This window comes from Pseudophryne corroboree, chromosome 6, assembly GCF_028390025.1.
Source record: "Pseudophryne corroboree isolate aPseCor3 chromosome 6, aPseCor3.hap2, whole genome shotgun sequence".
NCBI lineage: Eukaryota > Metazoa > Chordata > Amphibia > Anura > Myobatrachidae > Pseudophryne > Pseudophryne corroboree.
In genome coordinates, this window is record NC_086449.1 from 252,679,031 (window position 1) to 252,695,825 (window position 16,795).

At 48.6% G+C, this 16,795-nt stretch overlaps 1 long non-coding RNA gene across 1 annotated transcript in view; it reads right to left on the bottom strand.

The window, feature by feature from the left end:
* Nucleotides 1–3,696: 3,696 nt before the first annotated feature.
* LOC134931969 (uncharacterized) overlaps nt 3,697–16,795 on the bottom strand; it is a 66,641-nt gene continuing 53,542 nt past the window's right edge. Inside the window, exon 3 of the long non-coding RNA XR_010179212.1 lies at nt 3,697–3,777. This is a non-coding gene — a long non-coding RNA (uncharacterized LOC134931969). The remainder of the gene's footprint in view (nt 3,778–16,795) is intronic.

Below are 16,795 nucleotides of genomic sequence, written 5' to 3' on the forward strand. Positions count from 1 at the left end.
TGTGTGCTCGCTGTGGTGGGGCTTGCGAATAGTTCCCTTAGGAGCTCAGTGTCCTGTCAGCGGGAAATGGGACCATTAACCCTTCAAGAGGTTGGGCCATCCCCCCCATAAGTCCCACAAAGCAGGCAGGCTGGAGCCAACCAACCCTGCCTGAAAATAACAAACATATTAAATAAATGCAGAAAACTCTTCAGGAGCTTCCTTCAGCGTGACCGGCTCCTCCCGGCACATTTTCTAAACTGAGTCTGGTAGGGGGGGCATAGAGGGAGGAGCCAGCCCACACTATCAAATTCTTAAAGTGCCCATGGCTCCTAGAGGAACCATCTATACCCCATGGTACTAAATGGAACCCCAGTATCCTCTAGGACATACTGTAAGAGAAAGAGACTTTGGGGGTCATTCCGAGTTGATCATAGCTGTGCTAAATTTAGCACAGCTACGATCAGGCACTCAGACATGCGGGGGGACGCCCAGCACAGGGCTAGTCCGTCCCGCATGTCAGTGCCTCCCCCCCCCCCCAGCAGAAATGCAAAAGCATCGCACAGCGGCGATGCTTTTGCATCTCAGGAGTTACTCCCGGCCAGCGCAGCTCCTGCGGCTGGCTGGGAGAACCTCTTCGCTGCCCCAGGTCGCAGCGGCTGCGTGTGATGTCACGCAGCTGCCGGGGCCCACCCCTCCCCCAACGGTCCGGCCACGCCTGCGTTGGCCGGACTGCGCCCCCTAAATGGCGGCTTAACGCCGCCGTCCAGCCCAGTGACCGCCTCTGCAGTTCTGACCCAATCGCTGCGCTGCGATAAACTGCAGCGAGCGATCGGGTCGGAATGACCCCCTTTGTACTATTGAGTATTTTAAACAAGAAAGCCACTATCAATGTGGAGTGTGACAATAATGCTGCAATTGACTTGCCCTAGAGTACCAGGCCAGACTCACTGACTGTTTGGCTGCCCCATGCGGGAAGGGGCAGCCAGGTTGGTATTAAAGGGGGTGTGGCCTCATTGTAAGTGGTCTGTATAGGTGAGGGGTGGAATGCGTGATTGCATCATTGTGGCCCTGCCCCCTCTATTCTATGCCCTGATCACCAGCACTGGATAGCGGGGGCAGGACTACGATGACGCGATTCAGAGCGAATCGTGTCTTCTGCCTCCCCGGACCGCCCACTATGAAGTTGGACTGGGGAGGGGGGAGCTGCTGGGGTGAGCCCAGATCCAGGTGACTTGCCTACATTTCAGGGGCCCGGGAGCGCCACCCGATTTTCGGGAGCCTCCTGGTCAATCCAGGAGTGTGGGCAAGTATGCACCAAGCACCATGGACAGTCTAAGCACATAGGTATTAGACATTACTTTATCCATGAGTTAGTGGGGAGTGGATCTAACAGTGTAACCTTTGTAGCTAGTGAGAGTAAATCCTGCTGATATGATCACAAAGGGACTTACGTCACAATTTCTAGTCATGTTTCTAGGGAAGTATAAACTGAAATACATCTGAAATGTTGATATGTTTCATTGCCGGTTTTATTTTGTGTTTATCCCCATTTTTGGTTACAGGAGTTTTAACGCATTTACTGAAAAGTAAATATTTTTCATGTGATCAAAGACTGTAGCAAAGGAGGGTTGTTGGAGACGAGGGCACTCTAGAGCTCTCTTTGGCGGTCATTCCGAGTTGATCGCTTGCTAGCAGTTTTTAGCAGCCGTGCAAACGCATTGTCGCCGCCCACCGGGGAATGTATTTTCTCTTTACAGAAGTGTGAACACCGGTGCAGCAGAGCGCCTGCAAAAACATTTTGTGCAAAACAAGACCAGCCCTGAACTTACTCTTCGTGTGCGTTGATTCTCACGTTGGAGGGTTGGCTTTTGACGTCACACACCACACCAGTGTTCGCCCAGCCACGCCTGCGTTTTCCCCGGCACGCCTGCGTTTTTCCAAACACTCCCTGAAAACGGTCGGTTAACACCCAGAAACGCCCCCTTCCTGTCAATCTTCTTGCATTGTGCCGTGCGACTTAAAGCTTCACTAGGACCTGTGCAAAACCACAAAGGTCTTTGTACCACAGAAATGCAGATTTTTAGCCTGATCGCTGCGCTGTGAACAACAGGAGCTATCGGTCAACTCGGAATGAACCCCATTATCTCCCGTAGTGAAGCCACTGAAAGTCCATTAGCAAGATGGCCATTAAGGATGCATCTGCCCATGCGCTGATCCAACTTGTCACTGTGGGGGTCATTCCGAGTTGATCATAGCTGTGCCAAATTTAGTACAGCTACGATCATTCACACTGACATGTAGGGGACGCCCAGCCCAGGGCTAGCCCGCCCCGCATGTCAGTCCCTGCCCTGTCGCTGAAGTGCAAAAGCATCGCTTTTGCACTTCAGTAGTAGCTCCCGGCCAACCCAGCTTTTGCGTGCTAGCCAGGAGCTATTTGTCGCTGCAAGGCTCGCAGCTGCTGCGTGTGACATCACACAGCCGCTGCGGTCCGCCCCCCGCACGGTCTGGCCACGCCTGCGGTGGCCGGACTGCGCCCACAAAACAGCGGACAAGCGCCGCAGTGCTGCCCGCTCCCGCCCAGCGACCGCCTCTGCCTGTCAGTCAGGCAGAGGCAATTGCTAGGCAATGATAGCCGCCGGCTGTCAGCCATGCGCCAGCGCACTGCGGCGCCGGCGCATGTGCAGTTCTGACCTGATTGCTGCGCTGCAATCAACTGCAGCGAACGATCAGGTCAGAATGACCCCCTGTGTCTACACAAATTTTTAGCATTTAGCTCCTACTAAGAGAGTACCTGTTATTCCTTGTTACCACTGTTCTTGCATGACCGGATGATACGCTGCACATTTCTGCTAAACCCTGTGTTTGCTGCTTGTTACTGTGAGTTCTGCTGTACCACTTAATCCTTCAATAAACCTACACCTCTGGTTAAGCAACACTGTGTGAATAAAACTCCATGTACACATTCCTCTGATCAGTGGTGAATTTCCCACTAGGCACGTGAGGCACATGACTAAGGGTGGCACTTGTTGGAGTCACTTGGATGCTTGTGTTGATACTGTTAGACCGAAATGTACCATGTAGTGTCAGTGAGTAAGATATACGGGAGGCAATTACGGGACCGCCTGTCGGGATCCCGGTGGTAACAATGCCGATGCCGGAATTCCGACAGGCGGTGAAATGCTACCGCTGGAATATCGGCGCCTCAGCCTTTTCTCCCTCTGTGGTTGTCCACTACACCCATAGAGGGAGAATAGATCCTATGGCGAGCGCAGCGAACCCGCAATGGGCTTTCTAACGCTCGCCCCGCTGTCAGCATACTGGTGGCCGGGATCCAGCTTTCGGGATCATGACAGCTGGGTTCCCGGCCGCTGGTAAAAGGTTTGTATTCCAGATATATTGCCCCTGTAAGCTGTCCTACTTAGTAAATATGTATACATAATTAAAAATGAAAAAAAAAAAATGTCATAGTGGCTTATATTATTCTTCTATTACATTGGCTATCATCAAATGAGGGCTTATAACCAATCAATGAAAATAATAATAAAAATCACCCCTAAATCCGCCCTGCCTCTGATGCCTATTTCAAACCTCATATGGTTCTATACAAATAGCACACATATATTAACATTCTCAGGAACACATTTTGTCGATGTGACATCAGTCCCTTTGTTAACATATTATCAGCCATATTATCACTGGCTTCAAAAGATGACACTTACAGACTTTCTCTCCACTAGCTCACGGAAGTAGAGATGTCTAATAGCAATATGCTTGGACCGTCCATGGTGCTTGGTGCTGTAAGACAAATCAATTGCACCCTTATTGTCACAATCTATGTTGATAGTCTCATTATGACTTAACTAACATAAAGCCTCTTTTAAACATAGAACAACCTTGGCAGTTTGTGTAAATGCCACGCCTCAGTGGTGGATCCTCAGTGGTGGATAGGCCTATCTTTCTGCTTGCCCAGCTGACGGCTGCACCTGCTAGTACAACCAGGCATCCCGTATTTGAATGACAGCCATCCTCATCTGATGCCCAATCGCATCACAGAAAGAATTTAATTGAGAATTTTCACACTTTTATGTTTTTCAAGGAAGTTGAAGCCTCTTGGGAACTATTTACTAAGCCTTGGTTGGAGATAAAATGTACGGAAATAAAGTACCAGCCAACCAGCTCTTAACTGTCATTTTTCAAACACAGCCTGTAACATGGTAGTTAGGAGCTGATTGGCTGGTACTTTATCTCCGTTCACTTTATCTCCATCCAAGGCTTGGTAAATAGACCCATAAGTACTTTACTAATCTCTTAACTGCAGTCCATTGTTGTTTTCTAGGATTAATGGCAAATTGGTTCACCCGACTCACAGAATGTGTGATGTCTGGACGATTAGGTTGGGTTGTGTGTTTTATTGGAGGTTACATAGTCAGTGAGGTTGAAAAGAGGCAAAATGCCGATTGGGTTCAACCTGTATTCTACATTAATCTGTTCATATTATAATGCTCCTGCTGAAGTAATGGTTTAGTACCAATTGACAGCTATGATTCTTACCACTCCCAGATAATTTAATGTCAATATGTCAAATGTGCATGGATCTAAAGAAAACCCCCTTACTGCTGATGCTGGTCATAGTATAAGCTTCTGAACAACTTGGGTGTGACTCCGCAATAGTCACAAAATATCTTGATTCATAAATGAGAGAATCAGCATTCGTAGGATAGTATTGTCACGATCCTGACTGTAGTTCTTATAATTGGTTACTTACCTCTGCTATCTGTCCTGGATCCTGCATCTTTTCTACTCACTGGGATAAACAGCTTGCTAGTACCATGAGTTTCCTGAGTGCTGAGTTTTCTGCCTGGAAGGTGAGAGTTAACGAGCTGTTGATTAACCTTCCGTGTGAATCTGAATTCAGCGAGTCTCTCTATGCTGTGTCTACACAGCAATCATTGTTGTCATTATACTATATGCATCTCTGACTCCAGTGGTCACCAGATACATTCTCCACTGTGCTCAGCAATCTGGAGTTTAGGCCTAAAAGTCAGCATCCTCTGTTCATTTGTAGAAGTTCAGGCTTCAGTGTTTTTCGTCCTGCTAGGCCTCACTCCACATCAGAGCCTAACCTGGAGTACTGGCGTGACAGGGTCTGATCACCTGACTCTGTTCAACAATCAGCTAGGACCAGGAAGTATAATTAAAGAGACTTGTGTTACAGAATCTGCCAGTTACTTGTGTCACACTGCTCTGTGTGAGCTTAATAGCTGAGGTCCCTAAGAGGTAACACTTTTACCTTGGTTCCGGTAAAACTCTGCTCTTTTGCTACCCAGTCTGGATTACAGTTGTGTTACCAGTTATATCCAGTATCATTCTCGTCTTAAAGACACAGCCATAGTATTCTTTAGTCTTGTCTTAAAGACACAACCGCAGTATTTTTCAGCCTTGTCTTAAAAACACAGCCGCAGTATTCTTCAGTCTCATCTTAAAGACCCATACAGAGCCAATCTTGTGGCCTGGTACACACACGTTTTTGGGGTCCTCCTATCCCCAGGTCCCTGGTTTGTACAGACCAATCATTTGAGAGTGTGTCTTACCTATATGTGATTTCTCTGTAATGGGGAACCTTTCAAGAAATTGTTCCTCATTGGGCAGATGGTGACTTTTTTTGGTATTCACTATTCACATGGAGATCACATGGTCTGGAAGATGTCTTTTTGCATAGAAATATAACAAATGTCATTGTCATCTAGCAGAGGTTCAACCAGATAATGCATAGTAACAGAGGTTTTGCTGCAGAGCAAAATGTTACCTTCACTGATCAAACTATTTTATATTATTAAACTATATATGCTAATTTAGTACTATTTATATCAATAATGTTTCTTTAGAATGAAAATTATTGTTCACAAGCCTTTGCCTTCTAATTCTGCCAGTTAAGATAATCTTCAGCTACTTCCCTCTAGTGATATTCATCCTCACCCCCCATTGTGTCTCTCCAGCCCCACTGTGTCTCTCCAGTCTCATTCTTCCATGTCTCTCCAGCTACAGCCCCACCGTGTCTCTTCAGCCCCACATTGTCTCTCTGGCCCCCTTATGTCTCTCTGTCTCTCCTACTGCCTTCTATCTCTCCATCCCTCACAATGGGGTATATTCAACTAAGGTCGACTTTTTCAGGTCAGAAGGGGTTCCGACTTATTCAGACTTGAGCATTTGTATTCGACAAGTCGGGGAATTCGACTTGTGGAATAATACGTGAATCGGCGTTATAGCTGCCGATTCGCGTACTTCTGCGGAAATGGGGCCAAATTTGGCAGGTTTTGGCCTCGTTTCCGACCATCTCAGTTTGACTTAAAAAAAAAGTCGAACTGAGATGTGGGGCCTGAGAGGAGAAGAATGGGGAGAGCCGCGGACAGACGGGGGAGAGCAGTGGGGATACAGGGGACAGCGCTGCAGGAGGCTGTGTAATAGCCGCCGCTCATGGCAGCGTCCACCCGGCTCCAGCAAGTGAGGTCCCACTTGCTGGAGCCAGGTGGATGCTGCTGTAAGGTCTGGCGGCTGTGCCACATCCTCCTGCAGCGCTGCTGTCCCCCGTCTGCCTGCGGCTCTCCCCGTCTGCCCGTGGCTCTCCCTCCTCTCTGGTCCCTCATCTCAATTCGACTTTTTTACAGTCGAATTGAGATGGGCTCTGAATAGCCCTTGTCAGATCCATTCTGACAAATGCATGTCGGAATGGATCCGACCCTAACTGAATATACCCCAATGTCTCTCCAGCTCTGACAGTGTCTCTCCAGCCTCCACAGTGTCTTTCCAGCTCCACAGAGTCTTTCCAGCCCTAGCCCCCACTGTGTCTCCCCAGCTCCAAGAGTGTCTCTCCAGCACCAGCCCAAGAGTGCCTCTTCAGCCCCACAGTGTCTCTTCAGCCCAGGCCCCACATCGTCTCTCCAGTGCCCACAGTGTCTCTCTAGCCCCCAAAGTTTCTCTCCAGTACCCAATGTTTCTCCAGCCCCAGTCCCCTTCTGTCTCTCCAGCCCACATAATGTCTCTCCTGACCCCACATTGTCTCTCAATAACCCGCATCCCTACAGCTCCAGCCCTCAGACACATGACTGACATTCTTCTATGTCTTCTGTCTGCTCCTCTTCTCTGCCTTTTAGGAATCAGCGGTGTGGCACTGAGTGACATTATTTCACGCACACTGCACAGCTATAAACAAAACTTTTTGTTGCACTGACCACCATTGCTGCTGGACTTCCAAGCCACAGACCCTGCACCTGCCTGGCTTATCAATGGTTAGTGAAATTCGAAATTATAAATGGGACACAACTCTAATCTAATAAATAAACTATGCAAATAACACCTCAAGGTTAAGTACTAACGCTGTAAACCTCTGACACCTTCAGCTTTCTACCACCTGCTGTGGTACCTCTGATAAGAGGGACCACAGCAGCACTAAGGGGGTCATTCCGACCTGCTCGCTTGCTGCAGTTTCTAGCAGCGCAGCGATCGGGTCGGAACTGCGCATACACCTAGCGATCGGAGGCATGGCCGGACCGTTGGTGGGGCGGTCCGCGGCGGCTGCGTGACATCACACGCAGCCGCTGCGGGTTGAGGAGCGACGAGTAGCTCCCGGCCAGCACGCTAAAGCTGCGCTGGTCAGGAGCTACTCCTGAAGTGCAAAGGCATCACCGCTGTGCAATGCCTTTGCACTTCTGCGGGGGTAGGGGGGGCGGCACTGACATGCGGGGCGGACTAGCCCTGTGCTGTGCGTCCCCCCGCATGTCAGTGTGAATGATCGTAGCTGTGCTAAATTTAGCACAGCTACGATCAACTCGGAATGACCCCCTAAATACACATAATAATAATAATAGTAATGATAACAATTCTACTGATGCAGGGTAAAGAAAATAACTTCTGATAAAAAGTAACAAACATAGTAATAAAAATAATAGCAAATGCTAAATAATGGAAATAACAGGATTTTAATACCTACCGGTAAATCCTTTTCTTCTAGTCCGTAGAGGATGCTGGGGTCCATTTCATGACCATGGGGTATAGACGGTTCCGCAGGAGCCATGGGCACTTTAAGACTTTTCAAGGGTGTGAACTGGCTCCTCCCTCTATGCCCCTCCTCCAGACCTCAGTTATAGGAACTGTGCCCAGGGAGACGGACATTTAGAGGAAAGGATTTACTTTTATACTAATGGTGAGATTCATACCAGCTCACACCTCAACCATGCCGCACAACATGGCATTCAACATAACACACGCCAACAGGCATGAACCATTTACAGCAACATGCTGAAAACAAATGTAACACACTTGTGTAACTAACTGAACAAAACTGCAGGTAAAGTACGCACTGGGTCGGGCGCCCAGCATCCTCTACGGACTAGGAGAAAAGGATTTACCGGTAGGTATTAAAATCCTGTTTTCTCATACGTCCTAGAGGATGCTGGGGTCCATTTCATGACCATGGGGTTTATACCAAAGCTCCAGTACGGGCGGGAGAGTGCGGATGACCCTGCAGCACCGATTGACCAAACTTGAGGTCCTCATCGGCCAAAGTGTCAAATTTAGCAAAAGTGTTTGACCCTGACCAAGTAGCTGCTCAGCAAAGTTGCAATGCCGAGACCCCCCGGGCAGCCGCCCAGGACGAGCCCACCTTCCTAGTAGAATGGGCCTTCACCGACGTAGGTAACGGCAATCCAGCCGTAGAATAAGAATGCTGAATCGTTCCTCTGATCCAGCGCGCAATAGTCTGCTTAGAAGCAGGACACCCAATCTTGCTGGGAGCATACAGGACAAACAGAGCCTCTGTTTTCCATAACCAAGCTGTTCGTGCGACATAAGTCTTCAAAGCTCTAACCACATCTAGAGACTGTGACTCAGTGAAAGTGTCAGTAGCTACTGGCACCACAATTGGTTGGTTTATGTGGAAGGACGAAACCACCTTTGGAAGGAATTGTTGACGAGTTCTAAAGTCTGCCCCATCTTCATGGAAGATCAGTTAAGGGCTCTTGTGAGACAAGGCCCCCAACTCAGACACCCGCATTGCGGATGCCAAGGCCAAAAGCATCACCACTTTCCAAGTGAGAAACTTCAATTCTATCTCCTGCAGAGGTTCAAACCAATCTGATTTAAGGAACTGCAACACCACATTAAGGTCCCATGGTGCCTCTGGAGGCACAAATGGAGGCTGGATGTGCAGAACCCCTTTCCCGAACGTCTGAACTTCTGGAAAGGAGGCCAATTGTTTTTGAAAGAAAACTGATAAGGCCGAAATCTGGACCTTGATTGACCCCAATCTAAGGCCCGCATCCACACCAGCCTGCAGCAAATGGAGAAAACGTCCCAACTCAAACTCTTCCATAGGAGCCTTCTTGGATTCACACCAAGACACATATTTTCTCCAAATACGGTGGTAATGTTTAGACGTTACTCCTTTCCTGGCCTGAATAAGAGTGGGGATGACTTCCTTGGGAATACCCTTTCGGGTTAGGATCCGGTGCTCAACAGCCATGCTGTCAAACGTAGCCGCGGCAAGTCTTGATACACACACGGCCCCTGCTGTAGTAGGTCCTCTCGAGGAGGAAGAGGCCGAGGATCTTCTATGAGCAACTCCTGAAGATCTGGATACCAAGCCCTCCTTGGCGAGTCTGGGGCAATGAAGATTGCTCGAACTCTTGTTCTTCTTATTATTTTGAGAACTTTTGGAATCAGTGGAAGTGGAGGGAAAACATATACCAACCGAAACACCCACTGGGTCACCAGTGCATCCACTGCTATTGCTTGAGGGTCTCTCGACCTGGAACAATATCTCTGAAGCTTCTTGCTTAATCGAGATGCCATCATGTCTACTTGAGGAACTCCCCAAAGACTTGTCACCTCTGCGAAGAGGTCTTGGTGGAGGCCCCACACTCCTGTATGGAGATCGTGTCTGCTGAGGAAGTCTGCTTTACCAGTTGTCCACTCCCAGAATGAAAATTGCTGACAGAGCTCTTACATGTCTTTCTGCCCAGAGGAGAATCCTTGTCACCTCTGCCATTGCCGCTCTGCTTTTCGTTCCGCCTTGCCTGTTTATGTACGCGACTGCTGATACATTGTCAAACTGGATCTGCACGGGATGATCTTGAAGAAGATGTACCGCTTGTAGAAGGCCGTTGTAAATTGCTTTCAATTCCAGAACGTTTATGTGAAGGCAGGCTTCCTGACTTGACCATTTTCCTTGGAAGCTTTCCCCCTGTGTGATAGCTCCCCAGCCTCAGAGACTTGCATCCGTGGTTATTAGGACCCAGTCGTAAATCCCAAACCTGCGTCCCTCTAGTAGGTGAGAACTGTGTAGCCACCACAGGAGCGAAATCCTGGCTTTGGGGGACAGGATTATTCCGGTGCATGTGTAGGTGGGATCCGGACCACTTGTCCAACAGGTCCCTCTGGAATACCCTGGCATGAAATCGGCCAAACTGTATGGCCTCGTAGGCCGCTACCATTTTCCCCAACAACCGAATGCATTGATGGATCGACACGCTTGTTGGTTTCAATATTTGTTTGACCATTTTCTGGATTTCCAGAGCCTTTTCCACTGGAAGAAATACTCTCCGTACTTCTGTGTCCAAAATCATCCCTAAAAAGGACAATCTTGTCGTCGGTTCCAACTGCGATTTTGGAAAATTCATGATCCAACCGTGTTGTTGGAGTATTGACAGGGAGAGTGCGATGTTCTGCACCAACTGTTCCCTGGATCTCGCTTTTATCAGGAGATCGTCCAGATAAGGATTATATTGACTCCTTTTTGACGAAGGAGGACCATCATCTCCTGCATCACCTTGGTGAATACCCTCGGTGCCGTGGAGAGTCCGAACGGCAACGTCTGGAACTGGTAACGGCAATCCTGTACTGCGAATCTCAGATAAGCTTGGTGAGGAGGATAAATGGGAACATGCAAGTAAGCATCCTTTATGTCTACTGACACCATGAAGTCCCCCTCCTCCAGACTGGAAATCACTACCCTCAGGGATTCCATCTTGAACTTGAACCTTTTCAGGTAGAGATTCAGATTTTTCAGGTTTAAAATCGGTCTGACCGAGCCGTCCGGCTTCGGAACTACGAAGAGGCTTGAATAAAAACCTTCTCCTTGCTGTGACAAGGATACCAGGACAATGACCTGATCCTGACATAATTTTTGAATTGCCGTTGTTACTGTCTCTCTTTCTGGAAGAGAAGCTGGCAAGGTCGATTTGAAAAATCGGCATGGGGGGACGTCTTGAAAGTTGAAACTCTAGTTTGTACCCATGGGACACTATTTGTAAGACCCATGGGTCCAGGCCAGATTGAATCCAGATTTGACTGAAAAGTTTCAGACGTGCTCCCACCCGAGCGGACTCCTGCAAAGGAGCCCCAGCGTCATGCTGCAGATTTGGCAGAAGCAGGGGTGGACTTCTGCTCCTGCGATCCAGTAGGCACTGCGGATTTCTTTCCTTTTCCCATTCCCCTACCTGCAAAAAAGGGGGAACCTTTGGCCTTTTTGTATTTGTTGGCCGAAAGGACTGCATGTGAGAGTGATGTGTCTTTTTCGCCGGTGTAGGAGCATAAGGCAAGAATGTCGACTTACCTGTGGTAGCCGCCGAAACTAACGCATCCAGCCCATCACCAAACAAGGCCTCACCTTTATATGGGAGAGCCTCCATATTTCTTTTGGAATCTGCATCAGCATTCCACTGGCGAATCCACAACGCCCTCTGAGCCGATACTGCCATGGTAGCGGTTCTTGATCCCAAGAGACCAATATATTTCATGGTTTCTAGTACGTACGCAGCAGCGTCTTTGATATGACCTAACGTTAGGAGTATCTCGTCTCCATCTATTGTGTCAATGTCTAATGACAAGTTTTCTGACCACTTCTCAATAGCACTACTCACCCACTCACAGACAATGGTAGGCCTGAGTAGTGTCCCATTGGCCACATCAATAGATCACCTCACTCACTTGCGCCTGTCGGCTCCTTAAGTGAAGCCATTCCAGGCGCAGGGAGAAACACCTTTTCTCTTTTATGACAGGGCCCTGTCTAAAATGCGGGGTGACTCCCACCTTTTGGAAAAAGGTAAGCTGCCTGAATTCCTTTTGGGAATCTGAGATTTCTTTTCAGGTTAAATCAGACTCCCTCCAAGAGACTGTTCCTGAGGTGGAGGGAAAATTATATTACTTCTTTACTAAAGTAAACCCTCTCCTTGTGGTAAAAGAGGGGCTTCATAACTTCTAACACCACCTTTATAGCTAAAACATGTTTTGAATGCTTTTTTGCAAATTTAGGACCTATTCCCCTGGAATAACTAGTGTCGACACAGGAAACAGAGTCCGTGTCGGTATCAGTTTGTACTGGCAAATTTGTATGTGACCCAGAGGGGTCCCTGTGGATGAAAGGCAGAACTATTAAAAATCACATTTTCAACAGATTATATTCAGTTTTCTGTATGAGATTCAGTCCAACCTCTTACTGATATGATTCACACTATCATGTACCCTCTCACACAGTCAGGCTCTTGGTGTCATATTACACCTCTGTGTCTCTAACATGTCTTCCACAGAGGAAGAGATTCCCTGCCACAGACATGTCACACACGTGCTTAACCACACCACAGACACTCCAGGACTTATAGGGGACAGACCCACAGTAAAATCTGTCAGAGGGACACAGATAGGATTTGCCAGTTCACAACCCAGCGCCAGTAACACAATGTCTGCGAACACAAAATGCCCACCGACATGCAGCGCTTTTATAATGCTAATCACACAATTATATAGCACCAAATTCACTGTGCCCCCCCCCCCCCCCCCGTTTTGCACCCTGATACTTGTTCAGTAGTGGAGGAGGACCAGCATTGTCTCTGCAGCCTGAGGAGAGAGAGAAAATAGCACTGAGCAGTGTGCTGGCTGAATGAGGAGGAAGCTCCACTCTTCAATGGTGTGTTTCTCCTCAGCTTTTATGAGGTAATTTTTTATACTGGCGGGGGTAGGACTGTGCCTCAGCAACTTATGCCCCTTATTTATGCCAGTTTCCATAGGTTTCATGCTGCCCAGGGTGCCCCCCCCCCCACACGCCCTGCACCCTGCAGTGCCTGTGTATGTGTGGGCAACATGGCGCAATGCGCTCCCGCCAGCCGCGCGGTACCTTTAGCCATCACTTTCTTGATTGAAGATCTGTCTTCTAACACTCACCTGTCTTCTGACTTCTGGCTCTGTGAGGGGGGTGACGGCATGCTGTGGGAGTGAGTATCTAGGCACGGCTAGCGTTCAGTTCCCTTCAGGAGCTAATGGTGTCCTGTCAGCCAGAAGCAGAGCCATGAAACTCTTTAGGAAGTTGGTTCCTACTTCTGCCCCCTCAGTCCCACGAAGCAGGGAGACTGTTGCCAGCAGTTCTCCCTGAAAATAAAAAACCTAACAAGTCTTTTCAGAGAAACTCAGTAGAGCTCCTCTGGAGTGCATCCAGTCTGCCTGGGCACATTTATAAAACTGAGGTCTGGAGGAGGGGCATAGAGGGAGGAGCCAGTTCACACCCTTGAAAAGTCTTAAAGTGCCCATGGCTCCTGCGGAACCGTCTATACCCCATGGTCATGAAATGGACCCCAGCATCCTCTAGGACGTATGAGAAAATAAACAATTAACAAAATCACTAAAGATTCAAATACCATGGGCTCAGGTAGAAGAATAGTCAGGAAAGTTACAAAAGTCAGGGCAAACAGGATGGGGTCAAGGTCAGTGGTTAAGCCAAAGTTAAAACATAGGGGGTCATTCCAAGTTGATCACTCGCTAGCAACTTTTTGCAGCGCTGCAGGTTAAATCTCGGCAAAACTGCCCATGCACCGCAATGCACAGGCGCATCATACAGGTACAAAGAGGATCGGTGCTGGGCAATGGATTTAACGAAGAATCGATTCGCACAGCCGATCGCAAGGTCTGGGAGTGTTTGGAAAAATGCAGGCGTGTCCAAGCGTTTGCAGGGCGGGTGTCTGACGTCAATTCCGGGACCAGAAAGACTGAGGTGATCGCAGCGGCTGGGTAGGTAAAGAGCTACCCAGAAACTACAAAACACGTTTTTGTGCCATCGGCTGCAAAAGAGTTCGCACACTTGCAAAGCGAAAATACACTCTCCCATAGGCGGCGACTATCTGATCGCAGCACAGCAAAAAGTTGCTAGCGAGCGATCAACTCGGAATGACCCCCACAAATCATTACTCACTACTGAGCAGTAACTATAATTGGCACAGGTGAAATGATAAGGTGGTTATTTAAAGGCTAGGGAGCCAGAGGAAGAATGAAGTCTGAATAACATCCTTCTCCTAGTGGATTATCAACAAACCTGAGAGACAGCATGTGTCTCCTAGCAACCTGCACAGCTCTCCGGCTGCATCTAAAGGACCCCATACAGTACCGCGACATGTCCGTCTGACATGTCGCGGGCGATCACCCCGGCAGCCTCCCGGGGGGGGGGGGGGGGCAGGATTGCCCAAGATACATTGTACGCTGTCCTTTTGCATACCATGGGGTATATTTACTAAGGTCCCGATTTTGACCGAGATGCCGTTTTTTCATCAAAGTGTCATCTCGGTAATTTACTAAGCAATAATCACGGCAGTGATGAGGGCATTCGTAATTTTTTGGAAGTCCAAGAAAAAATTACGAATGAATACACCATCGGTCAAAACGCGGCTGTTTAAGTATGAATCTCGGTAATTTACTAAGAAGTGCAAAGCAAAAAAAAACAAACACTGCCGTGAAAAATTACAACTCGTAAAAAAGTGCTAAAAAAAAACAGACCTGCTTTTTTAATCCGTGATTGTATAGGCATGCAGGGATCCATGAGATCCGTGCATGTATATCAGTGGGAAGGGGTGGGAAAGTGGTTATTTTCTTAAAAAAAATTGCGTGGGGTCCCCCCTCCTAAGCATAACCAGCCTCGGGCTCTTTGAGCCGATCCTGGTTGCAGAAATATGGGGAAAAAATTGACAGGGGTTCCCCCATATTTAAGCAACCAGCATCGGGCTCTGCGCCTGGTCCTGGTTCCAAAAATACGGGGGACAAAAAGAGTAGGGGTCCCCCGTATTTTTAAAACAAGCACCGGGCTCCACTAGCTGGACAGATAATGCCACAGCCGGGGGTCACTTTTATATAGTGCCCTGCGGCCGTGGCATCAAATATCCAACTAGTCACCCCTGGCCTGGGTACCCTGGGGGAGTGGGGACCCCTTCAATCAAGGGGTCCCCCCCCCAGCCACCCAAGGGCCAGGGGTGAAGCCCGAGGCTGTCCCCCCCATCCAATTGGCTGCGGATGGGGGGCTGATAGCCTTTTGTGAAAATGAAAAGATATTGTTTTTAGTAGCAGTACTACAAGGTCCAGCAAGCCTCCCCCCGCATGCTGGTACTTGGAGAACCACAAGTACCAGCATGCGGTGGAAAAACGGGCCCGCTGGTACCTGTAGTACTACTACTAAAAAAATACCCAAAAAAAGACAATACACACACACCTTGAAAGTAAAGTTTTATTACATGCATCCACACAAACATACATACATACTTACCTTATGTTCACACGAGGGTCGGTCCTCTTCTCCAGTAGAATCCATGGGGTACCTGTTGAATAAATTCTACTCACCAGATCCAGGGTCCCAGGCTCCTCGTAGCATCCATTTGTAATCCACGTATTTGAATAAAATAAAAAAACGGAGAGCCGAGCCACGCACTGAAAGGGGACCCATGTTTGCACATGGGCCCCCTTTCCCCGAATGCCAGAAACCCACTCAGCGGTGAGGTCACTTTCGGTCAACCGCTGACTACAAAGTTCCCACTATTGGTTACAATGGAGCGCATAGGCGCTACATTGTAACACTGCCGTGTGCCGCCTGTCAGACAGTACAGGAGCACACAGCCGATCAGGAGGGTGCTACAACGTAACGCTCCCTGATTGGCTGAAGAAACCCACTTAGACATCAGTCAGAGTGGGTTTCTGGCATTCGGGGAAAGGGGGCCCATGTGCAAACATTGGTCCCCTTTCAGTGCGTGGCTCGGCTCTCCGTTTTTTTATTTTATTCAAGTACGTGGATTACAAATGGATGCTACGAGGAGCCTGGGACCCTGGATCTGGTGAGTAGAATTTATTCAACAGGTACCCCATGGATTCTACTGGAGAAGAGGACCGACCCTCGTGTGAACATAAGGTAAGTATGTATGTATGTTTGTGTGGATGCATGTAATAAAACTTTACTTTCAAGGTGTGTGTGTATTGTCTTTTTTTGGGTATTTTTTTAGTAGTAGTACTACAGGTACCAGTGGGCCCGTTTTTCCGCTGCATGCTGGTACTTGTGGTTCTCCAAGTACCAGCATGCGGGGGAGGCTTGCTGGGCCTTGTAGTACTGCTACTAAAAACAATATCTTTTCATTTTCACAAAAGGCTATCAGCCCCCCATCCGCAGCCAATTGGATGGGGGGGACAGCCTCGGGCTTCACCCCTGGCCCTTGGGTGGCTGGGGGGGGAACCCCTTGATTGAAGGGGTCCCCACTCCCCCAGGGTACCCCGGCCAGGGGTGACTAGTTGGATATTTGATGCCACGGCCGCAGGGCACTATATAAAAGTGACCCCCGGCTGTGGCATTATCTGTCCAGCTAGTGGAGCCCGGTGCTGGTTTTAAAAATACGGGGGACCCCTACTCTTTTTGTCCCCCGTATTTTTGGAACCAGGACCAGGCGCAGAGCCCGGTGCTGGTTGCTTAAATATGGGGGAACCCCTGTCATTTTCCCCCCCATATTTCTGCAACCAGGGTCGG